Raw genomic sequence first — 20,598 nt, 5'->3', positions numbered from 1 at the left:
CAAAAGGCACTAATTTAAAAGAAACACCAATTTTCTAAAAAATGTGCAAACCTTGGCAGAGATCCATCAACGCTTAAAATGGAGTGAGTGAAAACCCGAACGAAACAGCACTTTCTAAAACACAGTTAATCCATGTAAAGTGCCCAAGATATCAGAGGAACATTTAAGACAGGCATCGCTCCATACTGTTCCTATGTTAACTGTGACAGGGTGGGAGAAATCCGGAAAGAAACTTCCTAATCCCAGAATAAGGTAGAGAAAAAGATAAATGGTTTCAATGGAGGGAGTTATGTTACAGTGATAATATTCTGTTCACTTGTTTCTTCAACAGGGAGAGGTCAAAGGGAGTGGGGAAGTGTCCTCTTTAAAATTAGAAGAACTTGGGGCCAGCCTGGTGGCATTATGGTTAGGTCTGTGCACTCCACTTTGGCAGCCCAGGGTTTGTGGGTTTGGATCCCGGGCGGGGACCTCAACACCCCTCATCAAGCCATGCTGTGGTGGCATCCCACATACAAAATAGAGGAAGATGGGCACGAAGTTAGCTCAGAGCTAATCGTCCTCATCAAAAAAAAAAAAAAATTAGAAGAACTTAGCTAACTAACCCAATGCTAAGCATTATTAAAATCTGTGCCAATTCATAGACTCTGCATTCAGATGCTAGCCATATTTTATTCTAGTCAAATGTGAATTCACAAAATGTGAAGCATTTTGCTTTTAAGCTCAATGTAGTAACTACCCCCACTGCTAGAATGTGTTGTTTAGCTTCAGAGAGAATTGCTCAAGTTCTCTGAACGGATGAGGATCTAAATGACAGAATCATCAGATTAGAAGCTGGTCTTAAGTCTTGACGTTGATCACCAGGTATGTCTAGAAAAGCATTTTCTTCTGTTCCCTTTCTCTTCCTTTACTGAGATACCATTGATCAGTGCTTAAAATAGGAATTTGGATTTGTAATTGCCATGATGAGTGAAAGGATGCCATACAAGGGTGCTAGTTTCCTACCTCAGTATGTGAATTCACAGTCTCTGGGGTCGATGTGGCACCTCACACTTGTTCCTCCCTCTCTCTGCCCCCCAACACACACATACACACACACACACATGCCCTTCTTGCTGGGAAGCCCTCCTTGGGGTTATAAAATGGATGAGATCTTTCTGAGATCTAAATATACAGGAACGCAATTTTAACATATTGTGTCATTAAGAAGTTTAGGAGCTTTTAGACACAATCTGGAGGTAGTGGAAAATTAGATGCAGTGTTGCATTAGACATGTTTTTAGTATTTTCTTCTTTTTGTAAAAGCTGTAATTTTCAGAGTTTAGAACCAATTTAATGTCCCTGGAGTTACAGCTTTTTGTATCCATTGTCCATTAGGTGAATTACTAAGCCAAGAATGGAATCCATTTATAATGTATAAAATACTGTGAAATGTCTTAAAAACAGTCTTTGCAGGGGGAAGAAAAGCATTGGGAGTCCATTAAATTTGAAGACAGTGAGTTCTGAGGTTCTTCTTATAATCATATAATGGTTTTTGTGCTTTGATAATATGATGCATTCGATATTGGAAGATTTATTTAAAAGTTTGATTTCAATGAAAATTTATATAGAACTAATGCAAAATGCATTATGTTTGACATTCCAGACAGCTTTCAAAACTAAGTGTATTATTTTAAAACCCCACTTTAATAATATTTATTGTATTTTAATACAAATTAATAAATAACCAATAAAATGCCATTCAATGTCTCATCAAGGATGGTGTCACTATTACAGGCATTTAATAAGCTGAGATTTACTTTTCAAATTCTCATTTTGAAGAAATTCTAGTGTGGCCTGAAAATTAAAATGGTTTGGTCTAAAGAGAATCTTTATAAAATATACAAGATATATATGTATGTGTGTGTGATATGTTTAGACACACAAACCTGTCTCCAATTACCTACTCAGGCCCTGATAATTTCTTGTGTGTGTCTACATACACATTAATGTTTACTACTGTATTGGTTAGGACTTTTTTCCTCTGTATGTTACAGAAAACCCAGGCAGGCATAGCTTAAGTAAATATAGATCAGCTTTTCTCACATGTCAAAAGTCTGGGTGTAGAAAGCCCAGGGCAGGAGTGATGGTATTATGATGCGATCATGGACCCAGCTTCTTTCTATCCTTCTGATAGCATTTTTAACCTTTTAGTTAGCTGACGGCTACAGCATCAAACCCAGGATAGGAAGACGAGAGAATGGACAGCATGGTACCAACCTCATCCACCCCTTTTATGAAGAGAACAAATGTCTTTCCAGAAGCCCCAGCTTATGTTGTATATGTCAGAAAAATGTCATATGACTCTACTTGACTATGGCTGAAAAGGTAAATTTTCTTTTCCAAACTCTGTAGGAAGTGTGAGAGGGAAGAGGTGGAGAAATACTGGGAAAGTGTTGGATTACCAATCAACAAATGAACAATGTCTGCCAAATTTCACTCATTTCTTTTTCTTTTCTATTTTTTCTCATGTTGGGCAACCTAAGCATTGTTAGTATTATATTAGATTGCACCATATAAAATTTCTAATATCTGTACATTGTTGATTTATAAAAATGACGATTCCATGTGGCTTACTCTAATCCTTACATTAAAAGCTGTAGATGGAGATACCTCTCTTATTACCAAGTACCCAGATAATAAGCTAGAAAGCCTTAATGTCAAATATTACACAGTCCATTTTAATTCCAGTATCTTTGAAGAAAAGTCCATATTTGAGTCCTCATGATAAACAGTAAGTGAATGATGAAGTTGTTCAATTTAATGAAGTTCTGACTTGCCATGCATTTAGTTCTGAAGTCATGCAGAATATGTTATATTGGGCATGTAACACATGTTCATTAAAGTGTAATCAAGGTACCAAACAAACTTGCATGTAGATTTTCATCAAAATGCAATTTTAAGTTTGTGTTTTAGCAACTCTGAACGTTATTCACTGGGACTGATTTTCCCCTGCCCGTACACGAAAACTCATGCAGGATAATAGATGCTCCTACAGTCACATTAAGTCATAACACAGTCTCAATTCAGAAATTCAAATATGTAGACCCACAAACATTTTGAACTTCTCTTTTTACCCAGTTCAGGCCTGCTTTAGACTGAAAATCTGCCTGAGAGAGAGAGGCTCTAGCCGTTACCTCCTGCTGCATAATCATTGACCCAAGACCTGGTGACTTAAAGCTATAATCATTACTTGTCCGCAATTCTGTGGATCAGCAGTTTGGACGAGGTTCAGTGATGTGGTTCTTTTACGTTCTCAGCTGAGTTCACTCATGGGTCAGCCGTCCGCTGGTGGTCAATGACTTCACTTGCACATCTGGTTGTTGGCTGGCTATTGGCTGGGGCACTGTGATACATATTTCTCATCCTCCAACAGACTGACTCAAGTTCATTCATGGGTTGGTGATCACAGGATTTCCAAGACCAGCAAGAGTGGACAAGCCCCTGATGTGCAAATGCTTTATGCATCTTCCAGACTTGGCCAGAGCAAGTCAACCTAGATTCAAGATGTGGAGAAACAGACCACACCTTTTGATAAGAGGATTTGCAATATTGCATTTCAAGGGGGAGGATATGCAGCCAATTTTACAATCTACCACAAAGAATTTGAACTTCTACTCAATATTTTTGCCCTCTCATATTTTCTTCATTTCTCTAGCTACTATACATTCTCTGCCAGGGTCAAAAAAGGAAAGAAGAGAGGTGTGGGGATGGGTGTTTACTCAGCTAGGTGGCTTCTCTTTGCCTGGATCTGGCAGATAGTTAAAGTTGACTCATATGTGACACAGTCATGTGGTTCTTTCTTTCTTTTTTTATTTTTGTGAGGAAGATTGGCCCTGAGCTCACATCTGTGCCAGTCTTCCTCTACTTTGTATGTGGGACACCACCAAATTACGGCTTGATGAGCAGTGTGTAGGTCTGCATCTGGGATCTGAATCCACCAACCCTGGGCCGCTGAAGCAGAGCACGCAAACTTAAGCACTACGCCACCAGGCTGGTCCCCCTCACTGGTTCTTTTTTTTTTTTTTTTTGAAGATTGGCACCTGAGCTAACAACTGTTGCCGATCTATTTTTTTTTCTTTCTGCTTTTTCTTCCCAAATCCCCCCAGTACATAGTTGTATATTTTAGTTGTGGGTCCTTCTAGTTGTGGCATGTGGAACACTGCCTCAACATGGCCTGATGAGTGGTTCCATGTCCGTGCCTAGGATCCGAACCAGCAAAACCCTGGGCCGCCACAGCGAAGCACACGAACTTAACCACTTGGCCACGGGGCCGGCCCCTCAGTGGTTATTTTTACCAGGGATCTCTCTCATCCTTGACCTTGGCCAGAGGCACTTGTAGGGTGGGTAGTTGATTATAGTTTCTCCTTTGGCCCCAGGCATCCAGTTTTATAGCTCTAGCCTCTTGAATAGAGCCCAAGACAACCTGATACCTGCTCTCTCTCTGCAGCATGGCCCCCATCAGGTCGGTAGAATACACTACCCTGTCTTTGTTCTACAAATTCCAAAACTGCAAGACAATCTCAATACAGCAACAGTCTCTGGAATCTGCCACCAAAACAGCTCAGCAGCCTTGCTCTTGCCCTCTAGATTTCCTGGATGGGACTCAGACCTCAGTTCTCAATCTATGTTAGCTTCATTGGTCAGAAGAATAGCACCAAGGCTCTGTTTTTCCCATTTGGACAAATTTCAAAGCTTCCAGTGTGTGCCTCCAGGCTTTGGGTCAGGAAGTGGCGCTATCATCCACTCTTCTCTCAAAGGAAGGAGTAGGGACTTTCAGCTTAGAGAGATTCTCTCCTAATTTTTTTTCCCTTTCATTTTTTTTTCCGATCCTTCTTAATGTCTTTGATCTGGCTGAGGGGTGCAGGAGTCATGGAACAGATTCCATTTGTAAATTCTGCATATGGTGTGTGTATTGGCAGGGAACCTTTATTCCCTTTGTAAATTCCGCATATGGTGTGTGTGGGGGGGCGGATCATATTGGTGTCTCAGTGAGAATGACTGGGGCAGGAAGGATTCCACCCTGTTAGGAGAGAAAGAAGGAAAGAAGGGAGGGAGAGAGGAAGGGAGGAAGGAGAAAGGAAAAGGAAGGGAGAAAGGAGGGAAGGAAGAAAAGAAGGAAGGAAAGAAATTCACTTTTTTAGTATCTCATTCTAGAGCCCGCTCATCTTTATTTTGTGGCTGTTGACATCAGTGCACAGAGCAAAAAAGGTGATCGCACACATATACTTTATAGACTGCCATCTTCAGTGCTGAAATCTTTATTTTTCTAAGATGAAACATATCCTGGCCTTTTTTATGTGATACTAAAATCCCCGGAACCACCAAAACAGACTGGAAAATTCCTTCATTCAAACAGCTCATGGGTCTTGACTTGCAGGATTCTGAAAGGAAGGGCTATTTAGGGATGCCCAGCCATGCAGGCAGACCTCAGGAACAATTGCATGGAAACTCATGTGAAGTTAAATTGGCAATCAGCTCTAGCATTTCTTATGGCAGAGCTGCCTATTGGGTAAATAGTATGCATTTTATAAAAACATTCATAAATGTAAATTCACACAAGAGACTGAAATGGCTCCTTAGGGTTAAATGAAATACATATTAACAACACTTATGAATAGTAAATAGCATGCACTTTTAAAATGTGCTCAATGTGTATTTACATAATAGCCTGTAAGAGTTCCGCTGTCAAGTAAATAATACTGTAGTTGCCCTTGAAAGTCTTTAATTACCTACAGTATTTGCAAAGTACACTGTAATGGATTTCTGGTTTGTGTTAGCACTCCACTCTCTTCTCAAATTTGTTCCTTTTCTTTTCTTCCCTGGTTTCAAATGCATATATATTTATGAAAATAAATTGGCATTGAAAGAAACTACCTATCTAGGTAGAATGGCCTTGAATGGTTTCACTTATGTGAGAAGGAAACTTTTAAAGTGAGATGGCAATATTGTGCTGACAGCGTACCCACAAAAAGCATCTTATAAATGAAAACAAGTAAACAAAAAAGAGAACACCTGAGGGGTGATGGAGCAGCCAACTGTGGGCAGACTACGCTTTGGTGAACTAGAGCCAGTGTTTCAGCCTTCTCTTGTGCCGTTGTGGGAGCTGATAGCTCTCAGATCTGTTTCCTGTTCTTCCACTGTATCATAAGGATTCACCGCCTGCTCTATGCTTCCCAGTCTCTGTTAGTGTCTGCCTCCTTATGGGCATGGGGAGTACTGGCTGGAGGCTGGACAACAGAAAGAAGATAGACATCAGATTTCTTTTCTTTTCTCTCTGCTTCGGGCATTTATCCAACAATGGTGGTAGCACAACACACCTCTGGCTCACCTTCTAGCCCATGCCACAGATCTGCATGGTTCCAACATCCATCTATGGCCTAGGATCCTGGGCTCCAGACACACTGCCTCTACTCTCCAGTGCTCAGGTGGTAGCAACATCCTGCATTTGTTCATCTCTGTGTTCCTTCATCTTCTCTTGGTTGATCTTCCATTTCTTCTAACCTGTAGTAAGCAATTGCCCGGATTCAAGTAACCCTTTTGAATTACCTAGTGTGGTAAGCTTTGTTTTCTTGGATGGCCTCCGACCAATAAAACAGGCATATGGAAGTTCCCTTAGCTGAAGAAGTTGTCCAGGTGGGTTCAAAGATGTAATTGCTTTCTTTCCTATTCCCTACAAAATGTCTCTTGTGACTTCACTTTAAATCTGTTAGAACCCATCTGATATTAGCGTCTTTTTAAGACGAAGGAGGCAAATTTAGACATTACATTAGACAGAACAGAGGTAAGGCTAGATATTCAGACCAACTGCTTAAAAAGACAGCATTGCTCCAGAAATCTCATTAATGGAAACAGTGGCTGTTGTTGTCTTATCTCACTCCTTTGACATCTCCAGCCTTCAGAGGTGCCCGACTGTAAGACTTTTGCTCTTGCTGGCTTGCCATTGCACCACTCTCAAACCACATAGTTACAATCGGAACTAACTTCAGGCACAATAAATAATGGAAGTCAGTGAAAAGGTGGTGGAGGGGATCTTGATAAAATGATGTGCCTTGACTAGAGGTAATTCAATTTTTGTTTTTAACTCCATATGAGTCACACCAAATACAACCGTTGCCAAATCTGACCCTCTGGGCTGCCAGTTCGAGACCTTTCCTTGACTGCTCCATTTGGCAAGAAGCAATCACCTGCCTGTCTTCCATATTCCCATTGTTGCTCTGCCACCCTTCCCACCACTATGACCAGTCACATTCTTGCCTTGAATTTCAGGGATTCATGGGTCCTACCCCATCCCCCAGTCAGTTAATACCCTACCACCCTTATGTCCTGTCCCTTATTCTCAACCCCATTCATTCTTCCTCAAGCGCTATTTTCCCCATACTATCATGAGAAATGTACAGCATTTGAAAATCATCTATTAGAAATTCATTATTTTGAAAGTTATCATAAAGTTTTCGCTCTTATTTTATGAAAACATACTCAACTACTCTACATTTTACTTAAAATTTATGTCAAATGTCACCATTGCTAAGTCGAGAGAAATGAGGAATTGAGTGCTTACAACGAGCTAGGCACTGTTTTAGGTGTTTTAATTCATTCCATCTCATGTTACCCTCACCCCATAATCTTCCATTCTGTGTGACTGAGAACAGTGCCTCCGGGAGAAAGAGGTTACATCTAGAGTAGGTGGGGGGTGGAGACAGGTGGGGAAAGAACTAAAAACAACTTCCCTAGCTCCATGGTATTGCCTGGAGCTAAGAATTATCCAAGTTAGAGATGTGTGAGCCCCCAGACTCCTGGAGCTGGGCTGGCCCAAGACATCAGGGAGTCCAGTCTCCTCTATTCAGCCATATTTGCTAAGGATCTGCTCTCCACTAGATACTGTCCTAAATCCTGGGAATAGATTGGTGAGAAAGATATACAAGAAAGAGTTCCACATGGCAAGAAAAGTGAGTGCTTGATTCCATACAAGTGTGGCAGATTTCCAGAACAGAAAGAAGGCCAATGCGGCTGGGATCACAGGAAGAGGGGAATAGGGACAGATTGTAAAGTTAGAGAGACCATCAGGTGATAAATCAGGTGGTGGTTTTTTAGGACAAGGAAGTTGCTTGGATTTCATCCTTGGTGAATATGGACAAGGGTGCTCAGGCTCCAAGAGGTGAAGTGACTTGCTGGATTTTAAATAGTTTCATAGTTGGAGAGATGAAATTCAGTCTGGAATTCATAATTCAGTGTTCACCACCTGTGTTATTTTTGCAATATTCAAATTGATGTATTTACCTGCTTAAAAATAATAATCACCTCGGCAAGAATTGCTGGACTTATTTTTATTTTTTAGTTTTCTCAGCTGCATAGGTCTTTTCGTATCAGTTGATCTGATCTTGTATTAGTTGACAGAGCAAAGTCTTGGTGGTCCTTAGGCACAGGAGCTCTCTAGGAAAAATACAGGGGCTGTTGGGAGCACAGAGTGCATGTAAATCAGTAAGTGGCATTTAGGTGTCATTCATCACCTGGAGTTTGTTCAGACTGCTAAGTGGCTCTGCTCTCTGAAGATATCAGCCTACACTGGAGCTGTAAATCTGAGGCCAGCCTTGCTTGTGATTAGTAAGGATCCCCTGGCAATTTTTGTAAGAGATGAGGTGTTAATTCCAATGCCCTGGCCCACATCCAACCCAGGAAATTACTTTTTGCCTACCTAAATTACACTTAGACTTCCAATTGGAAATTAATTCTCAAGTTCTTTCCTGAAAAAGATGACTGTTACAGAGCTGCAAGGAGTCCACATGTGCCCAAGAATTTCTTCTTCCTCTTAGCTTTCACCCTAGCCACTCTTTCCAGCCTGCTCTCCAGAATGTGTGCACTTAACCAGCTTGGTATGATTTGAATATACGCAAAGTCTCTCTGGTCATCAAAGTAAGAAATACCCATAATCCTCTGTTTCTAGATATAAGTTAAACCTCTTTCCATCAATACTATTACCTGCCTTGGAAAAATTAGAGCTAACTCATTATGTTTTTATTCCTATGTAGATCAGTCTCCATAAGAAGCCAGGATCCCTAAGTAATGCCTTTTGTCCTGGATTCTATTCCACATGGCTCTCTCTCTCTCTCTATCTCCACACACACACACACACACACACACACACACACACACTTCCACAGAGCCCAGAGCTTCTTATTCCTCTTTTCTGCATTGTCAGTTTTTTCTTGCCCAGAGCACTTCTTGCAACCTAACCTGTTAGATTTTTTTAATCATTTACGTATTCCCCAACCCATCTTAGAATATAAGCACTATGAATGAAGGACTTTTTAAACTTCTTTCATTTACTGTCCACATCCTAGTAGTATAAATAGTGCCTGCCTTACAATAGGTGCTCAATAAAGGCTTGGTAAATAAATGAGCTGTTCAATAACGCCCCCAAGCCCAGTTCTTTGGGTAAGGGCTGAAAGGTGCAATTGGCTGGACACAGAAAGCATTGCTTGTTCATTTATTCACTCATTATCCATTCATTCATTTGATAAGCATTTATTAGTGACACTATATCAAGAAAAGTGCAACATCAGGAAGATGAACAGACATATTCTGATTCTCACAGAGCTCTTATCTAAATAAGAAGAAACATGCAATGAACTAACTAAAGGCCCAACTAGAAACCAGTGTGATAAAAGCCAGTCTCCTAATATGTTGGAGGGTGGCAAAGGCTATAGGACTATGCCGCCATATTGTTCATGGATTACTCCATTTGATAAATTCCTCTTAGGATTTAATAGCAGAAAAAAAAAAATCTCTTTCCTAAAGACATTCGAGATTCTTTTTATCAGAGAAGAACAATCTCTATCGCGTTTCTCTTTTGTCTTTAGTGGCTAGCCAATGAAAACCTAACCTAATAATCAATTGCAGTCAAAACTGTATGAAGAATATCTAGCAGATTTTTCTGGCTTTCCCTACGTTAATGATTTGTTTTTTGTGTGTGTGAGGAAGATTGGCCCTGAGCTAACATCTGTTGCCAATCTTCCTCTATTTTACGTGGGATGATGCCACATCGTGGCTTGACAAGCAGTGCTAGGTCCACACCTGGAATCCGAATCTGCAAACCCCAGGCCACCAAAGTAGAGTGCAAGAACTGAACCACTATGCCACCAGGCTGGCCCCCCTGCTTTAATGATTTCTGATTGCTTTTCCCATCGGTATATTAATTGTTGTGTTCTAAGTGTATATATACACACATGCGTCTGTGTGCTTGTTGTCATTTAACCTTCTTTAAATTCTGTATAGTATCCATAGGGCACAGATAATAAATAAAGCTTCATAGATACAGACCCTGGAGATAAAATAGTTGACCCTGCTGACCCACATTAAAACATTCAATATATAAAAATCTAAGGTGTTATGCCCACGATCCAGGCTCCAGACCTCTGTCTAACAACCAAGGTTTGGGGATTTCCTCCAGTCTTTCACACACGCACTTCTCAGACTGTGATAAACCTTTATGCCCCCTCTTGGTTTTTATTTTAAACCATTTTATGCACGTGCAAACACTACAAGTTGTAGAGAGAGAGAGTGCCATGCAATTTATTCCACACAACACCTGAGGATTGGCTTTGTGTCCCAACCTCTGCAAATAACCCTGGTACTTCTAGTTCACTGGTGTAGACATGTTTGTATTAGCTTCATCTATGCCAACATTTCACTTCATAGTTTTAATTCTCTCTCACTCTCTTTAAGTTTACTTTAAATTGATCTTGCTATGTTTTATGTGTTCCAGTAAGCCACCTTAAATTGATTCTGAAACGAGGTGGGAAATAAACAAACAATCAATCAAATAAGTACAGCTTTGTAGCATAATGGTATTTAAAACCATGCCTGCCCATTGAAATATACAGTAAGAATAGGTCTTCCAAGGTAGCCTCTCAGACCTACTTCTTCAGTGATCAGGTCTGGAAATCTGTACTTGCAGATATGAGACATATGATATATAGACATTATCTTATTCTGTTAGGGGCTGCTATAACAATAGCATAGACTGTGTGGCTTATAAAAACAAAATGTTATTTCTCACAGTTCTGGAGGCTGAGAAGTTTAAGATCAAGGTGCTGGCAGATTTGGTGTCTTGTGAGGACTGGCTTCCTGGTTCATAGACGGCTGTCTTTTTGCTGTGTCCTTACAATTCAGTAGAGATGACAGAGCTCTCCAGGGTCTCTCTTATAGAATCTCATTTATAAGGGCTCTACACTCATGACCCAATCGCCTCCCAAATGCTCCATCTCCTAATACCATCACTTTAGGGGTTAGGTTTCAGCTTATGAATTTTGGGAAGACACAAACATTCAACCTATAGCATTCCACCCTTAGTCCCCTAAATTCCTATCCTTCTCACATGCAAATACATTCATTACATCCCCAAAACCCTAAAAGTCTTAACTTGTTCTCTATCAACTAAAGTCTAAAATCCAAAATCTCATCTAAATTAGATATGGATGAGATTCAAGGTATGATCTGTCCTGAGGCAAATTGTTCTCCAGCTGTGAACCTATGAAACTATCATATAAGTTATGAGCTGCCAAAATACAGTGGTGGGACAGGCATAGGGTAGAAATTTCCATTCCAAAAGAGAGGAATAGGAAAGAAGAAAGGAATAATTGATCCCAAGTAAGTCCAAACTAAAAGGCAAATTCCATGAGATCTTAAGGCTCAAAAAAAATTCTTTTTGACTCCATGCTCTGCCCTACAGGCCCATGGTGGTACAGGTCTTACCTTTTGGACCCACTGGGGTAGTGGTTCTGCTTCCACAGCTTTACCCATCCAGGAGCTGGGCCCCTCAAGGTGCCAGGTAGCCTTGCCCCCATGGCTTTGGATGGGGGTCAACTGGATTGTTGAAAACTAAGCCATGGTCTTCCACTTTTGAAACCAAGGAGATAGTTCTGATCGTCTCTGAATTGCCTTTGGGGTTATTCTTCTATTATCTTAGAGAATGGTTCCTAGCTTCTGTTGAGATGGCTGATTACACTAACCTCCTTATCAAATGGTCACTTGGCCACACCCCTAATGTTGTCTTCGCACCATACTTTTTCATTTTTTACCATATGAAGAGGCTGAGAATTTTTCAAATATTTAAGTTCTGCTTGCTTTTTGCTTAAAATTCCATCCTTAAGTCATTTCTCTCTTCTTGTATTTTACTGTAAGCAGTCAGGAGGAGCCAAGCCACACCTTTAACACTTTGCTTAGAAATAGCTTAAGCTAAATATCCAATTTCGTCACTCCCAAGTTCGACCTTTTTTAAAACACTAGAACACAAACCCAGTTCAGCCAAGTTGTTTGCCACTTTATAACGAGGATCACCTTTCCTGCAGTTTCCAATAACATGTTCCTCATCGCTATCTGAGACCTCACCAGTTTAGCCTTGTGATCCTTACGTCTACCAACGTTCTGTTCAGGATTACCTAGGTATTCTGTAAGAAGATTGATGCTTCCTCTACAGCTCATTGTCTTTAAAGTTCTGTTAAGAGCCATGTAGGATCTTTCTAGCAGACTCATCAAAACTTTTCCAGCCTCCACCCATTACCCTAGTTCCAAAATCACTTCTACATTTTTTAGGTATTTGTTATAGCAACATCCCACTTGTTGGTACCAATTTCTATCTTAGTCCATTTGAGTTGCTATAACAAAAAACTATAGACTGGATGGCTTATAGGAACATAAATTTATTTTTCACGGTTTTTGTGGCTGAGAAGTCCAAGATCAAGGTGCTGGCAGATTTGGCATGTTGTGAAAGCCCACTTTCTGGTTCATAAAAGCTATCTTTTCACTGTGTCTTCACATGGCGGAAAGGGCAAGGGAGCTCTCTAGGGTCTGTTGTAGAAAGGCACTAATCTTATTCATAGGGCTCTGCCTTCATGACCTAATCAGCTTCCAAAGGCTCACCTCTTATTACTGTCACATTAAGGTGTAGTTTTCAGCATGAATTTTGGAGGGACACAAACATTCACTCGACAGCAGATATATATAAGCTCCTTGGGTGATTTAGATCCTGGAATGAATTGTTCTTCTAATCTGTGGAAGGTAGAAACATTCCTTTGTTTCACAATAAATCCATCCCCATTCTACTACTACTCACATGGTATCATCCAACCTGTAACCAACCCACAGATGAAACAGTCATAATTGCTCATATTTCCATAAATTCAAGCTACTTAGGCTTAAATAATATCATAACCCCCCATCTGATTGCATTGGCTGTATTTCTAACACAATGTTAAACAATAATTCTTGACTTCAAGGAAATGTCTGTGGTATTTCCCCATTGAGAACTAGTATTTCCCCATTTAGAGCTGAGCTCTATTTTCCTATTTCTCTATATATCTATATCTATCTGTGAATATAACTATAGATATAGATAGATTAATCACATTATGATAGTATTCATAAATTCCTATTTTTATTGAGTCATTTTATCAGGAATTATGGTCGAATTTTATTGAACTTATTGTCAGCATCTAGAGAACTAATCATATGACCATTTTCTTTAAGCTATAAGTATGGTAAATATATCATAGGATTTTCTGTATTTGAACCATTCCTGGTTTATAGAAAAATACACGTGTTGAATGTATTGTTGAATTCCATTGGTTAATATTTTATTTAAAAATTTTGCATATATGCACATCTAAGATTGGTATACAGATTTGTGTGTGCATATGTGTGTGTGAGCTAACTTTATTCATTCTAAAGCCAGCATCTAATTTAATAGGGAAATACTAGAAATATTTTCTTAAGATCAAGAAAAAGGCAAGGATACTGACTATCTTTACTACTGTATAAAAAATTAGAGGTGTGAGAATTGGAAAAGAAGTAAAATTATCTCTATTTGTACATGAGATGACAGTATACCTAGAAAATCCATGAGAATAAATGACAAAATTAACAGACACAATAAACAAATCACTAAGTAGTATACTGTAAAATTAATAAAAAATCATTAGCCTTACTATGGATAAACTATAACCCTTTAGAAGATATAACAGAAGAAAAATCCTGTTGAATAATAGTCACAATTCTAAGTAATAAAGTTAACATGAAATAGATAAAATCTGTAAGACATAAACTTCAAAACATCTTTGAAAGACACAAAACAAGCTTTGAATAAATGGAAAGATTTATCTTGCTCTTAGTTGGCATCTCACCATTACAAAGAAGTTAGTTCTCCCCAAGTTAATATATGAATTTAACACAATCTCAATAAAACACAAACGTGTATTGCTTTTTTCACTTGGTTTTGTTTTGTAGTTAGAAAACTTGATTATAAAGTTCAGATGGAAAGTAAACTTTAAAAATCACTTGGAAAAGCTGTCACAAAGAACAATAAGGGAAATTAGCTCCACCAGATATTAAAACATAGTATAAAGTCCCTATCATTAAAACAGAATGGTATTGGTGTATGAATAGACAAACATAATAACGAACATAAAAGGAGATATAGAAATGGACCCAAGCTATTTAATTTATAATAAGAGTGTCGTCTCAAATGGTTGAGAAGAAAGAAAATTCTATCCACATCTTGCAGCATATACCAGCATGCACTGTGAATCAATCAGAGATCTAAACATAGAGAATGAAATCATACAAGTACTACAAGAAAACATCAGTGAATTCCTTTATAACCTAGCTGTGGAGAAAGCATTTCTAGCTATTCCTAAAGAAACAGAGGCAATAGAGAAAAGATTGCTAATTCAATTAAATATGAAGTTTAAATAAATGATGTGGCAAAACCAAAATACAGGAAAAGTGGCAGGGAGGTTGCTCCTACATCCTGGTGCCTCTGGCCTCTGAGACCCTGGATGGAGAGAAACCACCCTTGGCAGTGACAAATGACATGCCACATACTTATTAAACATTTTGAGTCTCATTCTTGAGGCCGGAGGTTACTTCTTGGGGGATTGTACAGAAGAAGGGTGTAGTGGGGAGAAAATATCTAAGTGGCCTTCGAAAGAGTTAAAGATGTTTTATTCCCAAATCTGTGAGACAGGTACAGAGGGTGTTTGGCTTCTTATATTTCTATAAATTGTACACATACGTTTTGCATTTTCTTCTGTGAGTTTGTATAATTCACAATAATAAACACCTTTCAAGAACTGTCTTCACCTTCTCTATTTCTGGTTAATGAATTACAGTTCTGCTTTTTATTTTTTACTGGCTCAGATACTCAACCAAGTTTCAAATGATCCTAATCAAAAAGTCCTATTACATATGCTTAACTTTCAAAAAGCAGGATGCAAAACTGTATACGCACATAAGCCCAATTCTTAAAAATATTCTTATCTAGAAAAAAACTGAAAGGAAATACTTTGTAATATTTCCCACATTTTCTGCAATGAATATGCATGTCTTTTAAAATTGAGAAGAAATGATATCTATATATAAATACTAATAAAAGTAACTGTAGCCTAGGAAATACAAAGCAAATTGGTTCTGAGAGATTAGAATTTGTTTTCTAAGAAGAGGAGAAGGAATTTCCCCATTTCATCTTCACCCTGTGTCCCTGTAGTTCAAAGAGAGATACCTCCCAGGAAGAGAACAAGAAAAATAAATATTTTAAAATAACTTTCGCTTTAAAAAGTTTTCTCGTATGTATTGCTGTATTTCATCATCACAAGAGTTCTCTTAGTTCGGCAGAGCAGAAAATGTACTGATGAGGATTTGATAAAACTCATGCCTTATTGGACATTTATTGGGTTCTGTTCCAGTCACTTTCCTCTCATCTCATTCTTCCTCCCAGCAGTCCTATAAGGTAGGTGCCATTTCCCCATCGTATGCCTGGAGAAACCAAGGATTAAAGAGGTTAACAGTTGTGCCTTAGGTCACACAGCTGCTAAATAACAGAGCCAGAATTTGGATCTCGATCTGACTCCGAAGGCCATGGCCCTCTTGCAGGGCTTCTCCTTGAGCTGTGGCCGGGATGCTTGCCTCCTCCGGATTCCCAATCCTGTATTTTCTCTACATCGCGTCAACTCCCTGCGGTGTGAAGATAATGCTCTTAGAAACATCTTTAATGGGTGTTTTGACACCTTGTTAAACAGAATTTTGTTCAGACTAAACATTCCTGGCAAGGCAGTGGTTCACCCAAGCGCTTCGTTAATTTCAAAGTGCGATAGACGCGAAGCTCTTACAGAGGAGGCAGGGCAGCGCAGTGCAAAGAGAACTCGGCACCATCAGAGGTTCTGCTTCAGAATCCCCACTTGTGCTAACTCACTTTGTAAAGATAGGGGGTGCATTTCACAGCGACCATTGACTGGCCTGCCTACCCACCTAGCTACTTCACAGGGTTGTGAATGTAAATGGTGCAATGCACAGCCTTTTCTACACAAGGGTACATAGGAAAGAGATTCATTTTTCCTTCCATCACTGCCTTCGTGCTTGCTCTTTTTGAACGAACTTTCCACAGCCCTTGATAACATCGAGCGTGTTCCATAAGGAGCCAGGGATCCTTGGTTAAGTCTCATCGTTTTATACTGAAGTATGAAAAAACTCCAGTCCAGTCTTAAAACCTCCATCTTACAGCCAATTCAAGCCTTTTCTCTTCCCTGCCCTTTGGCTTTCTGCCTCTTCTTTTCTTTCTGCCCGCCCCTCTGAAAGAGGGGTTAGATCAGGAGGATTCAAGCAAAGAGCCAGTCTTTCACTACTTGGTGCTCCCCTTGGGGCAGCATCCCAGGGCTGCTTTCTCTGGCAGGGGCAGCTGCCAGAGGTGGGTTCCTCAGAATGGTCACTTCCTTCACAGGACCTGTTGTGACTATGTTCTCCAGCTGTCCTCCTCAGACACCCTCTTCAGCTCCAGGTCACTGAGAAACTCCCCACTCTCAATTTTTACAGTTGGAGCCCTCCTGAGTGGGGCATCAGCAGATGGCTCAAGGTGGGTCACTTTCTAGGGGCCCGTTTGGTTCATGGGAAACTCCTATGCCTTGTCTTGTCAGAAGGTGATAATGGAGCCTGCTGCTCTCCTCTTTCACTTCGCCCTACAGTTTATCTCTATTTTTTTCCTCTTTCTCTCTCTCATAGGGCAGAGGAAGGCACAGAAGGTCCACTGTTTAAGCAGACACCTATCAGGGAATGAGATGCCCATTTCACCTTCTAGCAAACATCAGTCGCTGCAAGTAAGTCCCTTGCAGACCTCTCCCTCGGCTTATTGGGAGGTGTGGACCCTCCTCCTGGAAGTGCATGTGCCCTGGTACTCTGACTCAAGCCTTTAACGTTCTCTCAGATTCTCTGTACGGTCTCTTACAGAGGCTTGGAGAAGACGGGCAGTAATGGTCACAGTATCAGATTTGTTACTTTTAATAAGAACTCCAAGGATGTTTTTAAGATCGTTGTTCTCTTGCGAATGAGGAGGTACTTAGTATGTGTTATTCTCGGTTTGGAGATTTTGCGTCAGTTATAAGACAATGAAAGAGTCCCATTTAACATTTTGTTACTTTAGGATCAACAGATAGTTTTTTATGAAATAGAGTAAAAATGCAGAGGGTTGCCACCAGAAAGCATTTCTATTGCTTCTCACCCAAAAGGGATTTGTTCCATGAACGTTTATTCATGAGGCTCTGCACTGGACATTGAACATACGATGATGAACACAACCTTGTCCACACTCTCAAGAATCCTGCATGGACTATTTCAGGAAGCCAAAAAGGGGGGAAAAAACTCACTAAAATTAAATGTATTGGGGTGACTCTAGAAATCTACTTCCTCTGCGTAATAGCAGAGAAGTATTTAATGGTATCACCAAGGAAAACTATGTTAAGAAATATTATTACTGCTTCAAACAATAATGATAAAGCTAATAATGATACTGACATACATTTATCAGTTATTGAATACTGACCATGACCAAGAGTAACTGAATGTTCTACATGTTATTGTCGTACAGAGTCATCACAATCATCCTATATGAGACTATAATTATCCCCATTTTTCAGTGGAAAATAGGAAACTGAGGGTTAGGAAAGAGTGAGTGATTTCTTTAATTGTGACAGATCTGGTTTTCCATTATCCTTCCACTCTTAACCATTAGGCAACTCTGCCTCCTTGGAATCATGGTTTGCAGGCATATTGTGAGGTAAAATACATGTTTTTTGATAGCAATAGCTTTAAAAATAATGTTAAGTACAATAGAAGGTTTAAGGAGAAGTGTAATAAATGACCCGGATGGAAAAAGAATGAATAGAAGTGGGTCCCACCCTCCCATCAACATGATCATCTGAAACAGGAGACTTGAAAACCAGTCTCATTTGAGTCTGCTCTTCACAGGAAAGGAAGGTTTGGCTTCCAGAAATTTGTCTTCCCTTGTCTGCTTCCTGTTCATCCTAACTGGCTGACAGAGCAGCATATTCGGAAGCTGAGTTTCTGCTCTTCTTGAACTTTACAAAATGTGAGGTTGCCAGTTACTCTAAGTTGAAAATAGCACCAGTATTTAGCCAAGAGTTTTTAAAATTGGAAAAAGACTCTTTGGGGGTTTTTTAAGAGCAAATGAAAAGAAGCAGAATTTTCAATAATGCCTAATAGTAAATAGAACTAAAGAAATGATTCTAATATTTTAAAACACACACACACGGAGTATGTTAAATTGTATGAATAGTCCCTGTTTTCTTAGCTCACTAAAAATAATTTCCCAGAACCTCTGAAAGAGAAAATAGGTACTAAATCTGACTTCCTTGAAATCCTTTTCGTTTGAAATTTTGTGAAGGTGCTTAATGCAATACTGAATAAGTTGAGTCTTCTAAAAGGGTAGGTTCCGTAGCAGAAGGAATACTGTCAGAGTTGCAAATGGTGGATGTTTAAGAGTTATCACTGCCAAAAATTTCAGCTAACAATTTAAACTAGCACAGCCCCAAAGGCCAAACATGGAGGGAATCAGCCTGTGAATCCTGTCTCCTGGAAGAAATGCCGCTATCGATGCGCAGAACGCTAAAGCTGCACAGGAGCTCAGGGTGCTGCTACCTTACTCTGTGGTTTACAGATGAGGAAATTGACTTACACCTGAATTGCCCAAAGACAACTTGTTTGTGACAGAACCATGAAAAGAACCAAGATAACATCACTCCTAGTACACCATCAGTCATCATTCCAGAAGACAGCTCCTTCTCTATTTTAATAAGCATTAACGTCCGTGAACATGGGGTTGTACCACGGCTATGATATAAACATATTTTGTTCTAATAAACTTTACAGCAATATAGAGGATTAAAAAAATTCTTTTCGAGACCTCTGTATATTACAAAGGGAAAATAATATCTTTCTCTTATTTTTTGTTCCTATATTTGGCGTATTTACTAACAAATATTAGCCTTCAGAGAATGATCAGTATTTGGTTGAAATTTTTACTGTAAAAGTCTACTGATCTTGAAATAACGATGTTTGAAATGAAAATATCAGTCAAGAATTACGTGTATGGCATGTAAGTGCCAAACAAGGGTTTATACTTGGATAATATGAAGTTCGATAGCATAGGGTTTATGGCTGGCACACCAGCTCCGTGTCATCAACACTCTCCTTCCATCTTTCTCATCCATCACCTGTAGAGTGTGGCTTTCAGGCCCGTGGTCATCTCAGTGTCATAAGATGGCAGCCTCACCTCTAGTCTCATAACTGCATTCTATAACGAGAAAACGATAACGAACAAGAGATGAGGCATTATTTCAGAAAAGTGACTCTTACTCTGAAATTGCCTTCATATTTCTGCTTTTAACTCATTGGCCAGAACTGTCTCATGAGCAGCCTTACACACGAGAGAAGCTGAGAAATGTAGATTTATCCTGAGCATATTACTTCTCCCCTCCCCAATATTACAGTTTAGTTATTAAAAAGAAGAGGAGAAGGGATATTTGATAGGGAATTAGCAGCATTTATGCAAAAGAGAAGCAAACATGGCATACTCCAGGGTTGAATAGACTTGTGTAGTAGTAGCCCCAGACTCTCGGATTTAAGCTATCTTGCTTCATCTCCTTGGACTAATTGCTGAACCTAAGTATTTTTTTTTTTTTTGAGGAAGATTAGCCCTGAGCTAACATCTGCTGCCAATCCTCCTCTTTTTTTGCTGAGGAAGATTGGCCCTGAGCTAACACCCATGCCTATCTTCCTTTACTTTATATGTGGGACGCCTGCCATAGGATGGCTTGATAAGCAGTGAGTAGGTCTGCACCGCGGATCTGAACTGGTGAATCCCAGGCTGCCGAAGCGGAGCATGCAAACTTAACCACTGTGCCACTGGGCCAGCCCCTTTATTTCACTTTTAAAGTGCGATAATTAGATTAAGAATAATCTTTAGGGTAATTTTAAGAGTTAAAAATTCAGATATCTATTACAAAGAGCTATGTGGTCCAATAAAATAACCACTAGTCAGATGTGGTTCTGAAAGGTGGCTAGTTTGAATTGAAATCTTGTGTAGGTTACACTTACACACTTGATACTGAATACTTAGTGTGACAAAAATAATATCACATATCCAATTGCTAATTTTTGTATTGATTACATGTTGAAGTGATAATATTTTGGGTTCAATAAAATATCTTATTAAAATTAA

The 20,598-nt window shown here is 39.5% G+C and overlaps 1 long non-coding RNA gene across 1 annotated transcript in view; it reads left to right on the top strand.

The window, feature by feature from the left end:
- Positions 1–20,598, top strand: part of LOC138920303 (uncharacterized) — a 73,172-nt gene extending 52,574 nt beyond the window's left edge. The window contains exons 4-5 of the long non-coding RNA XR_011431211.1: positions 2,190–2,363; positions 17,085–20,598. This is a non-coding gene — a long non-coding RNA (uncharacterized lncRNA). The remainder of the gene's footprint in view (positions 1–2,189; positions 2,364–17,084) is intronic.

This window comes from Equus caballus, chromosome 23, assembly GCF_041296265.1.
Source record: "Equus caballus isolate H_3958 breed thoroughbred chromosome 23, TB-T2T, whole genome shotgun sequence".
NCBI lineage: Eukaryota > Metazoa > Chordata > Mammalia > Perissodactyla > Equidae > Equus > Equus caballus.
The sequence above is the reverse complement of the archived record's forward strand: the minus strand, read 5'-3'. Positions and strand labels throughout refer to the sequence as shown.